Source organism: Phoenix dactylifera, chromosome 3 (assembly GCF_051530095.1).
Source record: "Phoenix dactylifera cultivar Ajwa chromosome 3, Ajwa_hap1_PhDact_Kaust_v1.1, whole genome shotgun sequence".
NCBI classification, from domain to species: Eukaryota; Viridiplantae; Streptophyta; class Magnoliopsida; order Arecales; family Arecaceae; genus Phoenix; species Phoenix dactylifera.
The window spans coordinates 4,674,837-4,699,302 of record NC_143192.1 but is presented as its reverse complement, the minus strand read 5'-3'; positions in this window follow the sequence as shown (position 1 = coordinate 4,699,302).

The window sequence follows — 24,466 nt, the reverse complement described above, 5'->3', positions numbered from 1 at the left end:
CCAACCATTGATTGTTCGAAGGGAAAGTCTTTCCAATGGACACCAGAGGGTCGACGAGCATGGACAAAATCAAAATCAAGAGATTTAAGCCACACCAGTCTTTAGCTCTTCCTAATATCAATGAAGTTTTGTGGTGGAGTGTGATGCTTCTTCAAAGGAAGTTGGACCTATATATTCTCAGTCAAGAAGGAAGGCACATAACATTCTTCATTGAGAAGCTATATTCACCTACTCATGATGCTTAATTTTATGTGGTTGTTCAAGCTCTCTGGCATTAGAGGCTTTGACATCAAGTGTTTATTCTACTCATCGATCAGGAGACTTTGAGGAATGTTCAAGGGAAGGATATGCTGGGTAATCGGTGTGTGAGTTAGGTGAATTTTCTGTCTGCAGGAGTACCACCTCCAAAGCATAGGTTAGGATCTTTGAATTGGGTAGTTGATGCTTCTAGTAGGAGGGCATGACTGCTTACTGTCATGAAGGTCCGAGCGATTGGTTTGGACTCTTTTAGAGATCCGTATGCAGAGGACCAGTGTTTAAAGAGCTTGATGGCTAAAGGAGGGCAACAGGAACACCCGCTTCTTCCACCGGTGGACCATCATTCGGAGGTAGAGGAGTATGATTCGTTCCTTGATGTTTTTCAGCAATTAGTTGTCTAGTTGTTTTGTTGTCTGATTCTAGTTCTGTCTTCTTCATGATCAGCAGCCATCTGTCTCCGCTTAAGTTTCTTGATTCAATTCCATTTGTCAATTCATACATCCCAATCCCAATTCGGAGTCAAGAAAAGTAGAATACTAAGTAAAAGGTGGGAAAACAGGATTTTTTGTAAAGGTAATTGCTGTAGAATTCTATAGCAAGAGCTGAACTTTTCATTTTAATTATCGTAGTTGGAAGATGGAGATCAAAACAACACGCCGTGACAGTCTTGAACAGTGGAATACTAAGTAAATGGTGGAAAAAATGGGATTATTTCATGAAGATACTTGTATGAAATTCTACCGCAATGGTTAGAGGCGATCTGGGGACCTTGATAAGCCAGGAAGCTCTGGAACCTCGAGTTCATTCACCGCATGGTTCTAGGGACCTTGAGGTAGATTTTTTTTTTGGGGACAAAATTGGCCTATACTAAATGGCCAAGTAGGAGTGTTTGGTTGTGAACAAAACATGGAATAAGATAGAATAACTAGCTTATTTCATTCCCATTTCACCATCCAAACATAGTTTTAAGGAATAGGGATATGGAGTCTTTGTTCTCCATCAATTACCCATCAAACAACAATGTTTCCTATTTGTTCCTATAGATCTTGGATACCTAATACCAAATAGGCATCACATGCTATTGTCAATTGTCCAAAAACATCCATGAATAAAATAAAAATACTTTATCAATACTTCAAAGAGGTATGGCATATGTAAAACATGGCTCTATTAGGGTACTAATACTGTTGGTAACATCCTAGTGCACAGTCAAGGCCTAGTTATAGCACCCTAGATAAGCATTTTAGGAAACCTTATTAGTTGAACCGCGTACACTTTGCACTGCTGCTAAATTCATCATGGTGCATATTGCTATTACACATATAAGGAAAAAAAAGAGGAAAAAGTAATTACTATTCCACGTGTTGCTTTCTGGTTGGACTAGTCCATGTGAACTTAGTCTAACAAATAATTTATCAAGGGAGTGGGATCAGGATGGGTGGGGGGCGGAGTTTAGTGGCGAGCTTCAGGTTAGGCCTGATTTCTGTTTGGCCTCCATAATCTAAACCTGAATTCAATCCTGAGACCTTTTAAGCCAAGCCTAAAGCCCGACCTAAAGCCGGGGCTAATTTTTAACCCGATATACCACCTAGCCAAAAGTCCACATATATCCTTATTGAAATTTCTTGTTTAGCTTAATTCTAATTAAGTATAGTCATCTAATGGCATAGTCATAGCCATTAGTGGGGATTTAAATAGCCACTCTAATGTTGTCGATTGGTAACCACAATTCGAACATGATTTTTCTTCTAAAACTCCTTCTGTAGCAATATATATTTATCTCAAATCTAGTGGTACCTATGAGTCTTGGTTTGAGGGGACCCAGAGCACTATAATATCCATCAATTTGAAATTCAAATTTGAACCAGTCAAATTTAAAAATCTAATCAAAAATATGTCAAAACTGGCATCCTTACTACCACCAACGATTAAACACCATCTATCATGCCCTAACATGATACTGCCGACAGGGTAGACACCTCGCAAGGCTTAGCCCTGTAAAGTATCTCAAGCCTAATCTATCAATCAACTAAATACAATGTCAGCTAGACAAAGATATATATGGAAAGGATCTAAATAACTTCCTGCACATAACCTAGCTTAAGGTCTATGAGCATCCAAATCTTAAAGTAATAAAAAAAAAATATTTAACACAAGCTTAATGATACCAACATTTGGTATAGATTAAATAATAGTTCCACATGATGATATAATACCAGTCGAACAACTACAATACAAGGTTCTGACCAACAAGGCCTCAAATGAAAGAAAGATTGATAATACTCCAACTGCATCCTCGAGACAACTGAGTTTTACTGATTCGTTCATCTGGAAAAGAAGAAAGCTATAAGCTTAATAACGAATAAATTCTTAATTGTACACACTTCAATTTAAAGAGAAATTCACCACTTTAAAAAAAAAAACCAATTCAACATACATTTTGTTTTATTAAAATAACAAGTATAGAAGTATGATAATACACAAATAATGGCTATGCATACAATATGAAGATTACCACTAACTCAATAGCTAAAATAATTTACAATTTCCAAGTTTGGACATGTTTAAATAATACATCATGATAAATAACTTATTTAACTTTCAGTTTGTTGTCCATTTTCTTCATGATATTAGGCAACCAATGTCATGATTCACCCTATGACAAGCATCTTCTGTTACACGATCATGATTTGCCCCATGATAGGCTTCAATCGGTTGTCATGATTTGCCTAATGACAGCCAACAATCTACTATAAAAATGTCACACAAAAATCCATAACAATAGTCCCAATAATAATAACACAATTAAATCTATCAATAAAACTCACTATCAAAAACTCATGAAGTTTTTATTCTATAATCCCTTTTATACATAATTGATCCCATGCCATGTGAACTACATTATGTATACACTCACTAATACGAAGAATGCAACCACTTCAATAAAACATGTAATAAAACTTCCACAAAAAAGTGTCTTATAGAAAAAATACAATTCTAAAATTCTAATAGATTAAAGAGTACATAAAGAGAGAACTTGCCTCAAAAATACTTGTGAACAACAAAAAATATCTCAACACCTCAACATATCAAAATAATAATGCCAATACAAAATTAATTAAATAAATGAGAACTCATATTGTAAGGATCCATGGAGGCATGTGTTTGGTCTCTTATTGGCTATGCACTACGTAGATCTTGGATACTTAATAACATCTTACGACTAGCTTTTTTAGATGAGGCACTGAGTTGTTATAAATTATATCATAGCAGATCAGGCCTATCACCCATATAGACTAAGAGACAGCTGCAACATGGGTCCATTAGATTTGAATAGATTTGGACCATGAGCTTGGCAAGATACTAGGGTTTAAACAAGGGAGTATGTGAAGATTCATGTGGGCATGTGTTTAGTCTCATATTTATATCTACTAGGTAAATCTTGGGTACTTATTCAATATCAAAGAACCCAAATAACACCTTTTTGACAAGCATTTTTTAGTAAGATCCTATATTGTTACAAATAGTATCAGAGTAGATCTAACCAATGGTCCATGTGGATAAGAGAACACTGTAGCATGCGTCTATTAGGTTGACTACAAGCTAATTGTGAAATTTGTAAATTAGATTTGTGGTACTTATAATTAGATTTGCAATAGATTTAAACTTTTATCCTGATGCAGATGCCAAGGCTTAAACTGGGGGAGTTTTTGAGGACCCTTGTGGGTGTGTCTTTAGTCCTACATTAGATATGAATCGGATAGATCTTAGGTACTTAATAATACCTTAAGGTAGGAATGGCAAGGGGTAGGGTACCTGCAAAATTTGCCTTATCTGTATCTGAATCCATTTAAAATCCTACAGCCCGAACCTTAACAAGTTTTAATTTTAAATCCCAAACCCTTTCCAAATCCTATAGGGCTTTGCTAAATAGATCCTATTAGGATTCGGGATACTTTGGGTATCCGAAAATATCTGGCCAGCTGCCATCCTATCTTAAGTCTAGCCTTTTTGGATGGGGTCTAGATTGTTACACATATATTCATAAATATATAGCAAAATAAAGTGATTGCAACTCTATCTACAGTACACTCACACTTCTTATTGAACATTGCACAAGCACCATATAATTAAAATTACCATATCCCGCCAATCTATATTTCTATTGAATTGTCCAATCCTACAAATTAATCTTGCCAAGAGATCTTAGTTATATTTTCGATCTCTTGTAGTGATCAAATTAGCCAAAGCTCAAAGCATAAATTCTCGAAGTCACCTTGAAATAGGTATTTTTCATCCTAAATGGATATGTATACATCAAGTTATGTCTCTAAAATCATGCTAAATATAGAACTTATGCCAAATTTTCAGCCCATTTTAACCCATATATTGACCAAATCAATAAAGATTTAGTACAAAAATGTGGGTCCCAAAGTTAGCTTCAAAATGAGCATGTATATAAGTTATCCTCAATAGCAATTGCCCTACTTTTAAAAATGGTTATCACATAACAGGGGCTCCTCTCCCTATATTTCCTCAATATATGATATTCTAGTTCCGCATTCTTGTGAAAGAACTCATAAAAAAGAGCAAGGTAAGATCTGTGAGAAAGAAATGGAAGAGAGATGAGAAAGAGAGTTATGAGAGAGAGATTACAAGGGAGTAGAGAGAGGAAGAGGGCTTGGTTAAGAGGTTATGTGTAAAAGAGAAATGGTAGATTGAAGAGAGAATTATGAGAGAAAAGTGACCATGAGTAGCGGTAGGCAAACGTGTGAACCAAAAGAAACACACAGAGAGAGGGATAAGGTTGGTTTAGGTTGAGGTTTAGAATCTTCTAATTGGGCTGATCTAATAGGTTGTATTAGTAGGTCATTATGTAGCCATTACACAAGTAATGGTGACCAAGAGAAATCTCCAACCATCAAGCCATTGCCACAAGTCATGGAGCTAAAGAGAGATGAGATGGTAATATGTGTGATAGAAAAAAATATTTTCAACATGAACATGTTGCCTCAAACCACCAAATATTTATGATGGCGAAACTACTATTACCATGGACACGAGGTTTGCCAAGACAACACGTAAGAAAGAAAAAGGAGGAAGGGGGGAGAGAATAGGGGCGAGGGAAAGAAAAGAGAAGGGCACAGGGAGAGGAGGCTTCTCGGCTAAAAAAAAAAAGCAATGAGGCTAGGGCTAAGGGATGCTTGAAAAGGAGAGGGAGTTGTGGAGTCTCTATGAAAAAACTAGAGAAAGACTATTTAGATTTTATTGTTATATAGATGAAATTATTAAAAAATAATAGTTTGGAGAAAAGCTCCCTCTCTATTCTCCTCTAAACTGCCCTAGAGCATACATGTACGGGCCATGATTAACTATAGGTAGGGGACTATGCAACCATCAATATAGCCAGTTATGGCCAAGTACTTATAATGAAAGAAATCTTAAGTCCTTTACTTAGGATTCGATATGACACTGCATGCCACTACAAACTATTGTTGTTTAGATGCTATTGTTGCTTTCTAGACTAATAAGGAAGAAATTATGTCCAAGTATAGACTCTCATTTGTTGCTTTCCTACTATAAAATAAAATATTACAAAAAACTATACTCTAACATATACTAATTCCTAACTAATTGATAAAAAATAGACATCCAATTCGACAAAATAATTTTTATTTGATTTTTCAAACGATAATTTTACCCCATAAAATCAAAATCTACTCCAAAATTGAACACCTAGTTCAAAAATTAAACTCAGTTACCAAACTAATTGTTATAACCTAATCTAATCAAGCAACTCGTCTATAACCCATCTTTTTTGATGAATGTGTCACAATCAAAAATAACTTAAAATAAGAAGGTATTGGAATATACTTTATAGAAATACATAAATGACATACCAAGCATCCTTAAGTACAAATATCAATTATTGCTATGATAGGCTATTCTATAATGTACCTAGAATGTTGCATGTTGAATGCAGTTAGTTGAAAATTCTAAGATATGTACGAGCCAAAACAAACAATATATTTATAAATTGTCTAGATGAATTTCTATAAAAAATTTGAGTTTTGTAGTAGTATAGATACTTAAAAAAGAATTAATTGTACAATTAAATCTTGTCCCTTAGTTATACAAAGGATAAATAGGTGGTTTGTTAACCAATACTATCCATTATTATTAAAGGGACCCCAATGCATGAGGATCCTCCCACTATAAGGTATGGAGAGGGTTAGATATATACAGCCTTACCCTTGTGTGCAGAGGCGTTGCTTCCGTATTTTTAACCTATGGAACCTAAAGTCATAATGGAGTAATCTTATACCATTACACCAAGACTCGCCCTCTAAATCTGTTGTAACTAAAAAAAAATGAAACCTAGGACTAGTATCTCTCTCACTATTATAGATCTCTATTCACCATTTATCATTATGTATCAACCTATCATAGCTAAGGATGAAACTTCTATACAACACAATAATATGGAAAGAAATAGATTGAAATGCAAATTTTAAGTAGAAGACAAGTTGAATCAGAGTGAAAAATTTTGATACCTTAAAATTACTGGAGTAAGGAGAAAAGATTAAAACTTCATAGAATCACAAATTGAACATAGGAAAGAACATTCATAGAGGACTCAAATGTTTAACCACAAAAATTAAAAAGGAAAGGGTGAGAGATGGGAAGAAGGAGGGAGGAAAGAGCAAGATCATGGGATTTCAAAAAGGGGTGTGTTGATTATGTAAGAGGAATTAGCGAAAGTGCTTGTTAAGCAAAAGAGATAAGGAAGGGAGATGTGACAAGAAGAGAGAGAGATAGGAAGATAAGTATTTCAAATGAAAGAAGAAATACATGGGATTTGAGAAGAGGAGGTGCTAAGGATTGGAGATATTAGGAAGTAGATACTAAGTTGCCTTCACCTCCTCTTTCTATCCTACACAAGACATTGAGTCTCTCTCATTGAATATCGATGGCCCTTGTCTTTCATCCCCTTCTTAAATTCCAAAGTCTCCATCATAAAAAGTACGAGCAAGAGCATGAAAGAAAATAGGGACAAAATAGACTTGGCATAAAAAAAAAACATTGAATTTATAAAAAGTTACATATATTTTGCCACTTGTAATCAATAATTGTGGCATATTATTAGTACCATTGGACTAGAAAAATAGAACTATGCTATTGGCTTCAAAAATATGAACATCCAAGAAAAATATTTATCAAACCAAAAGTCAAAGAAATTAACAAATAATATACCAAATCAATTAGTAGTATGCTCTAACTCAAACCAAAGTTTCAATCTTAAAATAACATTATTAAATTTGAAAGATTGACTCTTCTTACAAGGTCCTTTCAAACATGATGTAAAAGTCAATAAAAGTAGAATACCTTTAAGATTCTTTAAAATCGATAGTCACACAATCTTCAGAGGGTGTGGGCCTAGGAGAACCATCAATCGGCAAAAAGTTGAGATAAAGAATACAGCCTTCATAGCAACCATATTCAACAAGGCTGCGCTGATCTTCCTTCATCAGACAACCATTGTTATGCGTGAGCAAAAGCCTACTTTCTTCAAATTCCTCTTTCTTTGCAATCTCTCTCTTCAAACCACTAACAGTTTCTTCATCTCCCCCCTCTATATAGAAAAACCTACCAGTGAGTATCTCTATTCCCAATCTCATCTTGTCCTGCATTTCTTGGACTCTGTTGACCTTTTTATAGAGGGGTCTATCCTTAGTGCAATCTACTTATTGAGACATATGGCAATCATGCTCCACTTTATATCGCGACCATATCAAATAAAATTTTTAGTAGATATATACTTGGAATATTATTAATTATAAACTAAAATATTATAATTCACTAATTTTTGGTAATTGTTATTAGGATTTATTTAGTAACTTTGAATTTCTATATATCTAATTGGCAAGGCCAAAATAGGGTGCATCGAATAATGCAAATTAATAAAGAATGTGTAAACCTAATTTTTTTATGTCATTCAAAAAATGATGTCATCCTTATTAGGATAAGCACCGCAAGAAAGTTTTGTACGAAATAACTTTCAATAGATGTTATTTTTGCAATTAACTACCATAACTATTTATTTGAATACTTAGAAGGACATTATTCATATAGAAATCTATTAGTAGCCACTGTCCAAAGGTAGTTATTGCTAAATTTAACCATTTCCTCAGTTGCAAAATTCTTCTAGGTATGTTTTTCTTTTTACTCGCTCTATAAGGTCCAACCTGCTCCAAAATTTATTTTGGTCTAATTAATCATTTTATGTGATTTTTTAAGCTACCGATGTATAAAATACGACTAATGAAGGTTTATCTAATTTCTTTCTTTTCATCTAGTTCCTCTTTGGTATTTCTTTTAATTTTCTTTTTAGTGCAATCACTTGGTGAATTGTAAAGTCCTCATGACCGAGATACAAAGGAACCATTTTCTCATTGAGTTTGCCATAAACCTCAATTGCCCAATTGTTTGAAAATTTGGAAACATACTTAGTACATGATTTGGTGTTTACATGAAAATATAGCTTATCATGTCTTAATCATAAGAAAAAAAGATTACATCATGATTCCTATTTAAAATTTTTAGCCTAACTCTTTGAAAAGAAAGGTTGTCAGGACATCTAACCGAAGCCTAGTCAACTAGAAACTTTACTAACCTATTTTCAAAACAAAAGGTAAAGTTTTTAAAACAAGGGTTTTTTGCATGGATACCCTTCTAAATATCGGATTTTGCGTGAATACCCTTCCAAAATTGATATTTGCATTTATACCCTTGTAAAATACTTGTTTTGCTGTTCTACCCTTTTTTATTCTTATTTTTGCATATATACCCTTGTCATCTAACGCCGTAAAAAAATTAGCGGTTTCAAATTAAAATGACTAAAATACCCTTAATGGTTAGGCGTACAAATAAAAATTTTTATAAGGGTATACAAGCAAATAGTAACTTTACAAGGATATTCATACAATTTTCTATATTTAGAAGGGTATATATGCAAAAAAAAATTTAGTAGATGAAAAGAATTGAGATACATTTATTAATGTGATAGCCTTTATAATCCTGTATTTATTAGAAAATGCATTTGGTTCTATGACGAGAGGCATGTTTCTTTATCATGAATATAACAAAAATATATAATAGGATTTATTCTCAAATAAAATATATGGTATGCAGCTAGAAACCAAAAAATAGAGCTTCAATATAGGTTCACAGTAAAAAATAGGAATGAAATAAAATCAGCTATAATAATTATTATTGTTCTTCGAACACTTGTAATGATTTTTTTTGGTTCAGATTAATAAAAGAAAAATAGTATAAATCAATGAAAGGGAAGACAGGGTAATATGATATTGAAATATTTTTTTATAATCAACAGATAGGAGAGATATGAAAGATTTGAAAGATAGATCGCACCAAAAGATAAGTTTTGCGGTTAGAAGAATTTTTCTTTATCATAGGTTGGATTACAGAACTGGGAGGAATAGGAAGGAGATCACGAGCGAGCTGCATCGCGAAAGCCCGTGATCAGGATCCTGATACGCGGGGGGCGGGGGGGAAGCCCACAGGGGGTGGGGTGGGGATGCCGAGCGGCGGGGGGGAAGCCCGCGGGGGTTGGGGAAGCCGGGCGCGGTGGTTGGGAAGCCCGGGGGGGGACGGCGGGGGGGAGCTCACGGGGGGGACGGCGGGGGGTGAGGGGAGAACGGCGGGGGGGGGGAGCTCGCGGGGGGTGGGGATGACGCGCTGCGCGGGGGAGACGAAGGGGGGGAGCTCGCGGGGGATGGGGAAGACGCGCCGTGCGGGGGGCGGGGAGCACGCGGGGGGGGGACGGCGGAGGCGAGGAGCTCGCAGGGGATGGATAAGACGCGCCGGGGGGGTTGGAGTGGTGTAAGGATTATAACATCATTTCAAAATTTAATTTTATTTTTAATTAATATAAATATTATTTTTTTAACACCGTTAAAATAACTGTTATATTAGGGGTATTTATACAATAACAGAGTTTTACAAGGGTATACATGCAAATATTAATTTTGAAAGGATATTCACGCAAAATCTAATATTTAGAAGGGTATCCATGCAAAAAGCCCTTAAAAACAATATGGTTAATATTCATGTTCGACCATGCATATAAATAAGGATTCTTTGCACATAAATATTTACAAATCTAACTTATTGAATATCCACCCTGAAAGTAACTATTTATATACGCACCCCTCAAACATCCTGGTTTTGCATGGATGCCCCTCCTATGAGATGTTTGGCTAACAATTCTAATAAATAACCCTTCCGAATATCATTTGGCATAATTATCCTTTTATGTTAACATCCCTGCATTTGTTATATATTCCTCAAGAATATTATTTTAAGGGGTGATAAAATTATTTTATTCTTAAAATTATTACTTCTCAACACCGTCAACTAAAAATATAACCGCTTATGTATTCATGCAAAAATATGATGTTTTAAGAGATACATATGCAAATAGTAATTTTCGAAGGCTAGAAATACAATAAGCTATTTTTGTAAGGGTAATGAACAAAAAAAAAGGATAAAAAGGGAAGAAGAGGAATAACATGACAAGAGAAGAAAATGATCTTTTTAATGAGTAGAGCAAGAACAAGAGGAATGACATAAGAGTGGGCCATTGAACAACTAGGCAGCATATTGAAGGCTTGCTAGTAGTAGAATAGGTATTGGAAAGCTTCATAAGAGCCTCCAGTTGGTGATACATATGCGAAGGAGGAGGTTCCGAGGTAAGAAGAAATAGGGAAAGAAATAAGCAAAGTAAAAGCATCTTGTAAGTTATGTATTTTCACTTTCAATTTATGTAAAATAAAAAATTATTTCAGTATAATAGTGAAAATAAGGTATTGAAAGAAAGTACAAATCAAAAAAAAGTTATTTTTTCTTCTAATATAAGTCTACTCTGCTGCTATGTAAGTAATCTATGCTTTACAAGTGCATAGGTAGACCGCCTAGGCACCTATACAGCACTCTTAACAACACTATCAAAAAGAATGTAAAGCATTTTGGCCAAAGTTTTCGAGAAAGGTTATTTCTGCAATTAACTCCTATTAGTAGTAATTTGGACACTTAAAAGTAAGATAGTCATATCGAGAACCATTGTTACTAACTAACAAAGATAGTCATTTCTGCAATTGCGTATCCCTTTTACTATAAAAAGGGAAAGAAGGCTTTATTCGGGCTCTAGATGCACTATCTACTAGACAATTGATATCGATAACAACATGGACAAGGCTTCTAAATCTATCCATTATCTTTTACTTTTCTCTTTTTCCTCCCCCTCCTTGGTGTAGACCTAATTAACTATAGAGTTTATTTTAGTTTTATCAATCATTTTTGTGTTGTGTTTTCAATGATTTGATGTATCAATGATGTATGAAATTGGACTATATGAATGTTGTTTTGTTTCATTCTTTTGATCTAGTTCTTTTCTTTGGTGGTTCTGATTTTTCTTATTAGTTTAACCACTTGGTGGATTATGAAGTCCTTATGATCGAGTTACCGGATTTTTACAAGGGCATATGGATTGCTAAGAAAATGTTGTCAGTTGTATAATATTGTTTATCAAGTCTAATTTACATTGGTGACCCTTTTGCTATTAGCTTAAGCTTTTGCAATCTGACATATTGTTATCATGGTATCATAACTTTAGATTTTCTAGAAATCATGAGTTAAAATCCTTAAAATACAACCTTCCTAAAATTCGAACCCATAACCTCCTCCTAGAACATGGTTCTGAACATAATGGCAGATTGTCCAATGTGCATATCTTTATACAAATTGATATGACTAATTATGTAGACTTGAGGACAGGTATTATAATATACAAGGCTACCATTATCTTGTTAGAAGTATATAATTTTCTTTCCTCATTTTTAAAATCTTCTATTTTTTTATTGATTTATTTTTTTATATTTGTTGTTCTACCATTACGCAGATTTTAGAATAAAAGTTTCAAATGCTCCCATCTCCCTTCCAATTTTTATTCTGTTGTAGAGAAGGATATGCCTAGCAAGTACAATCAGTTGGACCACACCAAGCCTCGTAGGAGCCAATGCATTCATAGATGAAGATCACAGCAATATTAGCTTCTCGCCAATGACTTTTCCATTAAAGACTATGTGAAGTTTATCCTACACTTTTCTCTTCTTGTTCGTTGTGCTTCTCTCTATATAACTACGACTGTTGTGTGCATTGTTCGTGTTGAAGCCTCATTGCTTCATGGTACTCGAACTTTGATATAAATAGATGGCTAGTGGTCGGAAGAAGAAATAGAGATAGAACCAAAATTAGAATCAGTCTAGGGCTGATGTTCATGAAGAGCCACATTGATGAAATGAATACCAAGATATTGAGATAGAAGAATTGATAAGGTAAGTAGATCTCTCGACCATGTATTTGGCTTTTGTCGAGGATCGAACTTCTTTAGACCACACTATGAAGATGATTATGTTGATGATCATGTTGAGGATCGCGTTACATAGCCATCTGATTTGACAATCCAATCCTTGAAGGAGTTATACGTTAGGGACCTTTCGGATGGGGTGACAAAGATATTGGATTGGTTGAACACCTTCGCATGCATCATTGAATACAAGGATGTGTCCTAGAAGAGAAGAAGGTGAAGCTGGTATCCTGAAAATTTAGAGACCAAGCTTTAGCTTGGTGGGAGCAATTCTAGAAAAGATCATGAGTGGAGGGGCAAACCACACAACATCTACCTTTCAACTATACCCAAAACTTGTACCAACGCCTCTAGAATTTTCAACATGGCAACAGATCTATTAATTGTGATTACATTGAAGCACACTATCAGTTCATTGCTAGAAACAAGTTTATGGTGATGGAGCAATAGATGACCATATACATAGGTGGGCTGCACCAATCAATCCAAGACACCCTCAATCTGCACTTGGACTGTGCATGAGGCATATGATCATGCTATTATTGAAGAGAAGCAGCAAAACCAAAGGATGTTCCAATCTATTGGACAAGATAGTAGATCAAAAGAGATGCATGGAGCTGATGTTTAAAGAAATCCAAGTCGGGGAAGACCTGATATCCTACCATGTCGACGTGGCCAAAAAGACTCAAGATAGTGGTTCAAATCTCCGTTGTTACAGTTATGGAAAGATAGCTCATATATGAAATAAGTGCATAAAAGGTCAATTTTTCCTCCAAAATAATAGCTATTAGTTGAAGGTAATGAAGGATCTGATGTACATGAGGACGATATGGGCCCAACCTATGATGAAGTTGACAATGTAGGAGATGAAGGGGATTGAAGGGAGATATTGATAAGTCGCTTGTTATCAGAAATAGTCTTATGGCTAAGTTTGCAAGGTCGTAATGAATAGGAAAAGCTAGGAGAATGTCACATCTCAAGAGGCTATTACAAAGTAACTCTACCTATAGAGAAGCATCCTTGGCCTTATAAGCTTTCTTGGTTCCAGAACGGAAGTGATATAACCATAGATAGTGGATGTTTGGTATTGTTTTTGATTGAGTAAAAGTATTTTGAAGAAGTTCGGTGATATGTAGTTGCCATGGATGCATGGCACCACAGTTTCGAGGATTTCGCAGTTTGATGGCACCAACCATTGATTGTTCGAAGGGAAAGTCTTTCCAATGGACACCAGAGGGCCGGCGAGCTTGGACAAAATCAAAATCAAGAGATTTGAGCCACACCAGTCTTTAGCTCTTCCTAATTTCAATGAAGTTTTGTGGTGGAGTGTGATGCTTCTTCAAAGGAAGTTGGACCTATATATTCTCAGTCAAGAAGGAAGGCACATAACATTCTTCATTGAGAAGCTATATTCACCTACTCATGATGCTTAATTTTATGTGGTTGTTCAAGCTCTCTGGCATTAGAGGCTTTGACATCAAGTGTTTACTCTACTCATCGATCAGGAGACTTTGAGGAATGTTCAAGGGAAGGATATGCTGGGTAATCGGTGTGTGAGTTAGGTGAATTTTCTGTCTGCAGGAGTACCACCTCCAAAGCATAGGTTAGGTTCTTTGAATTGGGTAGTTTTTTGCTTCTAGGAGGAGGGCATGACTGCTTACTGTCATGAAGGTCCGAGCGATTGGTTTGGACTCTTTCAGAGATCCGTATGCAGAGGACCAGTGTTTAAAGAGCTTGATGGCTGAAGTGTAGTCTTGCAAGAGGCCTTGACTACAAAGTAAAAGATGGTCATATATTTAGAGGAGTCCAGCTTTGCATTCCAAATTGCTCATTGAGGGAGAAGATCATTGAGGGGCTCCATGGACAAGGTCACTTCGGCAAGGACTAAATATTTGCTTTGGTCTACAGTGGCTACTCTTGGTCCAAGATGAAGCATGATGTAGATTGTGTTCTTGGAATTGCCAGAAGAACACAGAGGGATTGGATCCTGTTTTTGTTCTTGTGGATCGCCTTTCCAAGATGGTGCGTGCCTTCAATATTGTTAAATTGTTCTTCAAAGAGACAAGTGCATCTCGAGTCTATTCATAAGTCTGTCTCCGAATGGATTAGGGGCGCAAACGGGTTGCTTGAGCTCGAGTCGGATCCGAGCTCGACTCCACTTACCTACTACCGAGCTTGAGTCGAGCTCGAGTAAGAAAAATTGCATATGCATGCGCTCAACTCAGCTCGGCTCAATTGCACCCCTAGAATAGACTGAAGCAGTAGGCAAAAAAAAGTCCATGCAGTTACCTTTCATGTTATATACACCAGAATTCTGTGGTGTGCATACATCCACATGTATGCACAGCATAGAAAATGCTCTCAAGCATTTCCCTAGGTTCATCCACTTCATCCATTTATACAAGAGATTTTGTTCCCCTGCTTGTGGGTGAGAATCAGGTGCCAATTCTACCATTCATCAAGCTCCAACACAAGACAGTTCTCTATATTTCTATGTTGAATACCAAATTTATTCTCCGTTCTTTTGATTTCCATCTTACAACATCAATGATTGCAGCCAAAACTTCAACTGTTGCCGTAGAATTTCATACAAGTATCTTCATGAAATAATCCCATTTTTTCCACCATTTACTTAGTATTCCACTATTCAAGACTGTCACGGCGTGTTCTTTTGATCTCCATCTTCCAACTATGATAATTAGAACGAAAAGTTCAGCTCTTGCTATAGAATTCTACAGCAATTACCTTTACAAATAATCCTGTTTTCCCACCTTTTACTTAGTATTCTACTTTTCTTGACTCCGAATTAGGATTGGGATGTATGAATTGACAAATGGAATTAAATCATGAAATTTAAGCGGAGACAGATGGCTGCTGATCATGAAGAAGACAGAACTAGAATCAGACAACAAAACAACTAGACAACTAAATTGCTGAAAAACATCAAGGAACGAATCACACTCCTCTACCTCCTAATGATGGTCCTCCGGTGGAAGAAGCGGGTGTTCCTGTTGCCCTCCTTCATCCATGGGATCTGGGACTTCTGTCTCCCGAACATCTCCTGCTGCCTTAGTAAGGAGTGGTGCATGGCGAGTTTGTGCCGCAGTACACCCAAGTCGGCCTCCGGCAGCCCACCCATACTATCCTCCCTCCCCAAAAGCTCAGCAATAGACACCTCCACCTCCTCTGGCCTTCTAATTATATCCTCTACTACCTTGCAGTTTCACCTGCGGAGTCTGCGCTTGGTAAGCTCCAGCCTGCACGAAACCCTCTACATGACATCACCTCGCACCGGCATCGTCCAAGCCTCTCAGACAATGTTCTAGGATTTGGGGTACGACAACCACATCTTCTTAAAGAAGAACGGGGGTCGATGGCTGATGTAATATGCTATAGAGTTCAGGAGCAGGCAATGGTTAGAGGCGATCTGGGGACCTTGATAAGCCAGGAAGCTCTGGAACCTCTACTTCATTCACCGCATGGTTCTAGGGACCTTGAGGTAGATTTTTTTTTTTTTTGGGACAAAATTGGCCTATACTAAATGGCCAAGTAGGAGTGTTTGGTTGTGAACGAAACATGGAATAAGATAGAATAACTAGCTTATTCCATTCCCATTTCACCATCCAAACATAGTTTTAAGGAATAGGGATCTGGAGTCTTTGTTCTCCATCAATTACCCATCAAACAACAATGTTTCCTATTTGTTCCTATAGATCTTGGATACCTAATACCAAATAGGCATCACATGCTATTGTCAATTGTCCAAAAACATCCATGAATAAAATAAAAATACTTTATCAATACTTCAAAGAGGTATGGCATATGTAAAACATGGCTTTATTAGGGTACTAATACTGTTGGTAACATCCTAGTGCACAGTCAAGGCCTAGTTATAGCACCCTAGATAAGCATTTTAGGAAACCTTATTAGTTGAACCGCGTACACTTTGCACTGCTGCTAAATTCATCATGGTGCATATTGCTATTACACATATAAAGAAAAAAAGAGAGGAAAAAGTAATTACTATTCCACGTGTTGCTTTCTGGTTGGACTAGTCCATGTGAACTTAGTCTAACAAATAATTTATCAAGGGAGTGGGATCAGGATGGGTGGGGGGCGGAGTTTAGTGGGGAGCTTCAGGTTAGGCCTGATTTCTGTTTGGCCTCCATAACGTAAACCTGAATTCAATCCTGAGACATTTTAAACCAAGCCTAAAGCCCGACCTAAAGCCGAGGCTAATTTTTAACCCAATATACCACCTAGCCAAAAGTCCACATATATCCTTATTGAAATTTCTTGTTTAGCTTAATTCTAGTTAAGTACAGTCATCTAATGGCATAGTCATAGCCATTAGTGGGGATTTAAATAGCCACTCTAATGTTGTCGATTGGTAACCACAATTCGAACATGATTTTTCTTCTAAAACTCCTTCTATAGTAATATATATTTATCTCAAATCTAGTGGTACCTATGAGTCTTGGTTTGAGGGGACCCCAGAGCACTATAATATCCATCAATTTGAAATTCAAATTTGAACCAGTCAAATTTAAAAATCTAATCAAAAACATGTCGAAACTGGCATCCTTACTACCACCAACGATTAAACACCATCTATCATGCCCTAACATGATACTGCCGACAGGGTAGACACCTCGCAAGGCTCAGCCCTGTAAAGTATCTCAAGCCTAATCTATCAATCAACTAAATACAATGTCAGCTAGACAAAGATATATATGGAAAGGATCTAAATAACTTCCTGCACATAACCTAGCTTAAGGTCTATGAGCATCCAAATCTTAAAGTAATAAAAAAAAATATTTAACACAAGCATAACGATACCAACATTTGGTATGGATTAAATAATAGTTCCACATGATGATATAATACCAGTCGAACAACTACAATACAAGGTTCTGACCAACAAGGTCTCAAATGAAAGAAAGTTTGATAATACTCCAACTGCATCCTCGAGACAACTGAGTTTTACTGATTCGATCATCTGGAAAAGAAGAAAGCTATAAGCTTAACAACGAATAAATTCTTAATTGTACACACTTCAATTTAAAGAGAAATTCACCAATTTAAAAAAAAAAACCAATTCAACATACATTTTGTTTTATTAAAAAAACAAGTATAGAAGTATGATAATACACAAATAATGGCTATGCATACAATATGAAGATTACCACTAACTCAATAGCTAAAATAATTTACAATTTCCAAGTTTGGACATGTTTAAATAATACATCATGATAAATAACTTATTTAACTTTCAGTTTGTTGTCCATTTTCTTCATGATATTAGGCAACCAATGTCATGATTCACCCTATGACAAGCATCTTCTGTTACACGATCATGATTTGCCCCATGATAGGCTTCAATCGGTTGTCATGATTTGCCTAATGACAGGCATCAATCAACTATAAAAATGTCACACAAAAATCCATAACAATAGTCCCAATAATAATAACACAATTAAATCTATCAATAAAACTCACTATCAAAAACTCATGAAGTTTTTATTCTATAATCCCTTTTATACATAATTGATCCCATGCCATGTGAACTACATTATGTATACACTCACTAATACGAAGAATGCAACCACTTCAATAAAACATGTAATAAAACTTCCACAAAAAAGTGTCTTATAGAAAAAATACAATTCTAAAATTCTAATAGATTAAAGAGTACATAAAGAGAGAACTTGCCTCAAAAATACTTGTGAACAACAAAAAAATATCTCAACACCTCAACATATCAAAATAATAATGCCAATACAAAATTAATTAAATAAATGAGAACTCATATTGTAAGGATCCATGGAGGCATGTGTCTGGTCTCTTATTGGCTATGCACTACGTAGATATTGGATACTTAATAACATCTTACGACTAGCTTTTTTAGATGAGGCACTGAGTTGTTACAAATTATATCATAGCAGATCCGACCTATGACCCATATAGACTAAGAGACAGCTGCAACATGGGTCCATTTTAGGTTGACCATAAGTGTTTGTGATTAGATTTGTGGTACTTGTAATTAGATTTGAATAGATTTGGACCATGAGCTTGGCAAGATACTAGGGTTTAAACAAGGGAGTATGTGAAGATTCTTGTGGGCATGTGTTTAGTCTCATATTTATTATCTACTAGGTAAATCTTGGGTACTTATTCAATATCAAAGAACACAAATAACACCTTTTTGACAAGCATTTTTTAGTAAGATCCTATATTGTTACAAATAGTATCAGAGTAGATCTAACCAATGGTCCATGTGGATAAGAGAACACTGCAGCATGCGTCTATTAGGTCGACTACAAGCTAATTGTGGAATTTGTAAATTAGATTTGTGGTACTTATAATTAGATTTGCAATAGATTTAAACTTTTATCCTAATGCAGATGCCAAGGCTTAAACTGGGGGAGTTTTTGAGGACCCTTGTGGGTGTGTCTTTAGTCCTACATTAGATATGAATCGGATCGATCTTAGGTACTTAATAATACCTTAAGGTAGGAATGGCAAGGGGTCGGGTACCTACAAAATTTGCCTTATCTGTATCTGAATCCATTTAAAATCCTACAGCCCGAACCTTAACAAGTTTTAATTTTAAATCCCAAACCCTTTCCAAATCCTATAGGGCTTTGCTAAATAGATACTATTAGGATTCGGGATAGTTTGGGTATCCGAAAATATCTGGCCAGCTGCCATCCTATCTTAAGTCTAGCCTTTTTGGAAGTGGTCTAGATTGTTACACATATACTCATAAATATATAGCAAAATAAAGTGATTGCAACTCTATCTACAGTACACTCACACTTCTTATTGAACATTGCACAAGCACCATATAATTAAAATTACCATATCCCAACAATCTATATTTCTATTGAATTGTCCAATCCTACAAATTAATCTTGCCAAGAGATCTTAGTTATATTTTCGATCTCTTGTAGTGATCAAATTAGCCAAAGCTCAAAGCATAAATTCTCGAAGTCACCTTGAAATAGGTATTTTTCATCCTAAATGGATATGTATACATCAAGTTATGTCTCCAAAATCATGCTAAATATAGAACTTATGCCAAATTTTCAGCCCATTTTAACCCATATATTGACCAAATCAATAAAGATTTAGTACAAAAATGTGGGTCCCAAAGTTAGCTTCAAAATGAGCATATATATAAGTTATCCTCAATAGCAATTGCCCAACTTTTAAAAATGGTTATCACATAACAGGGGCTCCTCTCCCTATATTTCCTCAATATGTGATATTCTAGTTCCGCATTCTTGTGAAAGAACTCATAAAAAAGAGCAAGGTAAGATCTGTGAGAAAGAAATGGAAGAGAGATGAGAAAGAGAGTTATGAGAGAGAGATTACAAGGGAGATAGAGAGAGGAAGAGGGCTTGGTTAAGAGGTTATGTGTAAAAGAGAAATGGTAGATTGAAGAGAGAATTATGAGAGAAAAGTGACCATGAGTAGCGGTAGGCAAACGTGTGAACCAAAAGAAACACAGAGAGAGAGAGGGATAAGGTTGGTTTAGGTTGAGGTTTAGAATCTTCTAATTGGGCTGATCTAATAGGTTGTGTTAGTAGGTCATTATCTAGCCATTACACAAATAATGGTGACCACGAGAAATCTCCAATCATCAAGCCACTGCCACAAGTCTTGGAGCTAAAGAGAGATGAGATGGTAATATGTGTGATAGAAAAAAATATTTTCAGCCTGAACATGTTGCCTCAAACCACCAAATATTTATGATGGCGAAACTACTATTACCATGGACACGAGGTTTGCCAAGACAACACGTAAGAAAGAAAAAGGAGGAAGGGGGGGGAGAGAATAGGGGCGTGGGGAAGAAAAGTGAAGGGCACAGGGAGAGGAGGCTTCTCAGCTAAAAAAAAAATAGCAATGAGGCTAGGGCTAAGGGATGCTTCAAAAGGATAGGGAGTTGTGGAGTCTCTATGAAAAAACTAGAGAAAGACTATTTAGATTTTATTGTTATATAGATGAAATTATTAAAAAATAATAGTTTGGAGAAAAGCTCCCTCTCTATTCTCCTCTAAACTGCTCTAGAGCATACATGTACGGGCCATGATTAACTATAGGTAGGGGACTATGCAACCATCAATATAGCCTGTTATGGCCAAGTACTTATAATGAAAGAAATCTTAAGTCCTTTACTTAGGATTCGATATGACACTGCATGCCACTACAAACTATTGTTGTTTAGATGCTATTGTTGCTTTCTAGACTGAGAAAGAAGAAATTATGTCCAAGTATTACTATAAAATAAAATATTACAAAAAACTATAATCTAACATATACTAATTCCTAACTAATTGATAAAAAATAGACATCCAATTCGACAAAATAATTTTTATTTGTATTTTTCAAATGATAATTTTACCCCATAAAATCAAAATCTACTCCAAAATTGAACACCTAGTTCAAAAATTAAACTCAGTTACCAAACTAATTGTTATAACCTAATCTAATCAAGCAACTCGTCTATAACCCATCTTTTTTGATGAATGTGTCACAATCAAAAATAACTTAAAATAAGAAGGTATTGGAATATACTTTATAGAAATACATAAATGACATACCAAGCATCCTTAAGTACAAATATCAATTATTGCTATGATAGGCTATTCTATAATGTACCTAGAATGTTGCATGTTGAATGCAGTTAGTTGAAAATTCTAAGATATGTACAAGCCAAAACAAACAATATATTTATAAATTGTCTAGATGAATTTCTATAAAAAAATTGAGTTTTGTATTAGTATAGATACTTAAAAAAAGAATTAATTGTACAATTAAATCTTGTCCCTTAGTTATACAAAGGATAAATAGGTGGTTTGTTAACCAATACTGTCCATTATTATTAAGGGGACCCCAATGCATGAGGATCCTCCCACTATAAGGTATGGAGAGGGTTAGATATATACAGCCTTACCCTTGTGTGCAGAGGCGTTGCTTCCGTATTTTTAACCTATGGAACCTAAAGTCATAATGGAGTAATCTTATACCATTACACCAAGACTCGCCCTCTAAATCTGTTGTAACTAAAAAAAAATGAAACCTAGGACTAGTATCTCTCTCACTATTATAGATCTCTATTCACCATCTATCATTATGTATCAACCTATCATAGCTAAGGATGAAACTTCTATACAACACAATAATATGGAAAGAAATAGATTGAAATGCAAATTTTAAGTAGAAGACAAGTTGAATCAGAGTGAAAAATTTTGATACCTTAAAATTACTGGAGTAAGGAGAAAAGATTAAAACTTCATAGAATCACAAATTGAACATAGGAAAGAACATTCATAGAGGACTCAAACGTTTAACCACAAAAATTAAAAAGGAAAGGTGAGAGATGGGAAGGGAGGAGGGAGGAAAGAGCAAGATCATGGGATTTCAAAAAGGGGTGTGTTGATTATGTAAGAGGAATTAGCGAAAGTGCTTGTTAAGCAAAAGAGATAAGGAAGGGAGATGTGACAAGAAGAGAGAGAGATAGGAAGATAAGTATTTCAAATGAAAGAAGAAATACATGGGATTTGAGAAGAGGAGGTGCTAAGGATTGGAGATATTAGGAAGTAGATACTAGTAGCCTTCACCTCCTCTTTCTATCATACACAAGACTTTGAGTCTCTCTCATTGAATATTGATGGCCCTTGTCTTTCATCCCCTTCTTAAATTCCAAAGTCTCCATCATAAAAAGTACGAGCAAGAGCATGAAAGAAAATAGGGACAAAATAGACTTGGCATAAAAAAAAACATTGAATTTATAAAAAGTTACATATATTTTGCCACTTGTAATCAATAATTGTGGCATATTATTAGTACCATTGGACTAGAAAAATAGAACTATGCTATTGGCTTCAAAAATATGAATCCAGGAAAAATATTTATCAAACCAAAAGTCAAAGAAATTAACAACTAATATACCAAATCAATTAGTAGTATGCTCTAACTCAAACCAAAGTTTCAATCTTAAAATAACATTATTAAATTTGAAAGATTGACTCTTCTTACAAGGTCCTTTCAAACATGATGTAAAAGTCAATAAAAGTAGAATACTTTTAAGATTCTTTAAAATCGATAGTCACACAATCTTTAGAGGGTGTGGGCCTAGGAGAACCATCAATCGGCAAAAAGTTGAGATAAAGAATACAGCCTTCATAGCAACCATATTCAACAAGGCTGCGCTGATCTTCCTTCATCAGACAACCATTGTTATGCGTGAGCAAAAGCCTACTTTCTTCAAATTCCTCTTTCTTTGAGATCTCTCTCTTCAAACCACTAACAGTTTCTTCATCTCCCCCCTCTATATAGAAAAACCTACCAGTGAGTATCTCTATTCCCAATCTCATCTTGTCTTGCATTTCTTGGACTCTGTTGACCTTTTTATAGAGGGTTCTATCCTTAGTACAATCTACTTAATGAGACATATGGCAATCATGCTCCACTTTATATCACGACCATATCAAATAAGATTTTTAGTAGATATATACTTGGAATATTATTAATTATAAACTAAAATATTATAATTCATTAATTTTTGGTAATTGTTATTAGGATTTATTTAGTAACTTTGAATTTCTATATATCTAATTGGCAAGGCCAAAATAGGGTGCATCGAATAATGCAAATTAATAAAGAATGTGTAAACCTAATTTTTTTATGTCATTCAAAAAATGATATGTCATCCTTATTAGGATAAGCATCGCAAGAAAGTTTTGTACGAAATAACTTTCAATAGTTGTTATTTTTGCAATTAACTGCCATAACTATTTGTTTGAATACTTAGAAGGACATTATTCATATAGAAATCTATTAGCAGCCACTGTCCAAAGTTAGTTATTGCTAAATTTAACCATTTCCTCAGTTGCAAAATTCTTCTAGGTATGTTTTTCTTTTTACTCGCTCTATAAGGTCCAACCTGCTCCAAAATTTATTTTGGTCTAATTAATCATTTTATGTGATTTTTTAAGCTACCGATGTATAAAATACGACTAATGAAGGTTTATCTAATTTCTTTCTTTGATCTAGTTCCTCTTTGGTATTTCTTTTAATTTTTTTTTTAGTGCGATCACTTGGTGAATTGTAAAGTCCTCACGACCGAGATACAAAGGAACCATTTTCTCATTGAGTTTGCCATAAACCTCAATTACCCAATAGTTTGAAAATTTGGAAACATACTTAGTACATGATTTGGTGTTTACATGAAAATATAGCTTATCATGTCTTAATCATAAGAAAAAAAGATTATATCATGATTCCTATTTAAGATTTTTAGCCTAACTCTTTGAAAAGAAAGGTTGTCAGGACATCTAACCGAAGCCTAGTCAACTGGAAACTTTACTAACCTATTTTCAAAACAAAAGGTAAAGATTTAAAAATAAGGTTTTTTGCATGGATACCCTTCTAAATATCGGATTTTGCGTGAATACCCTTCCAAAATTGATATTTGCATGTATACCCTCGTAAAATACTTGTTTTGCTGTTCTACCCTTTTTTATTCTTATTTTTGCATATATACCCATGTCATCTAACGCCGTTAAAAAATTAGCGGTTTCAAATTAAAATGACTAAAATACCCTTAATGGTTAGGCATACAAAGAAAAATTTTTATAAGGGTATACAAGCAAATAGTAACTTTACAAGGATATTCATACAATTTTCTATATTTAGAAGGGTATATATGCAAAAAAAAAACTTAGTAGATGAAAAGAATTGAGATACATTTAT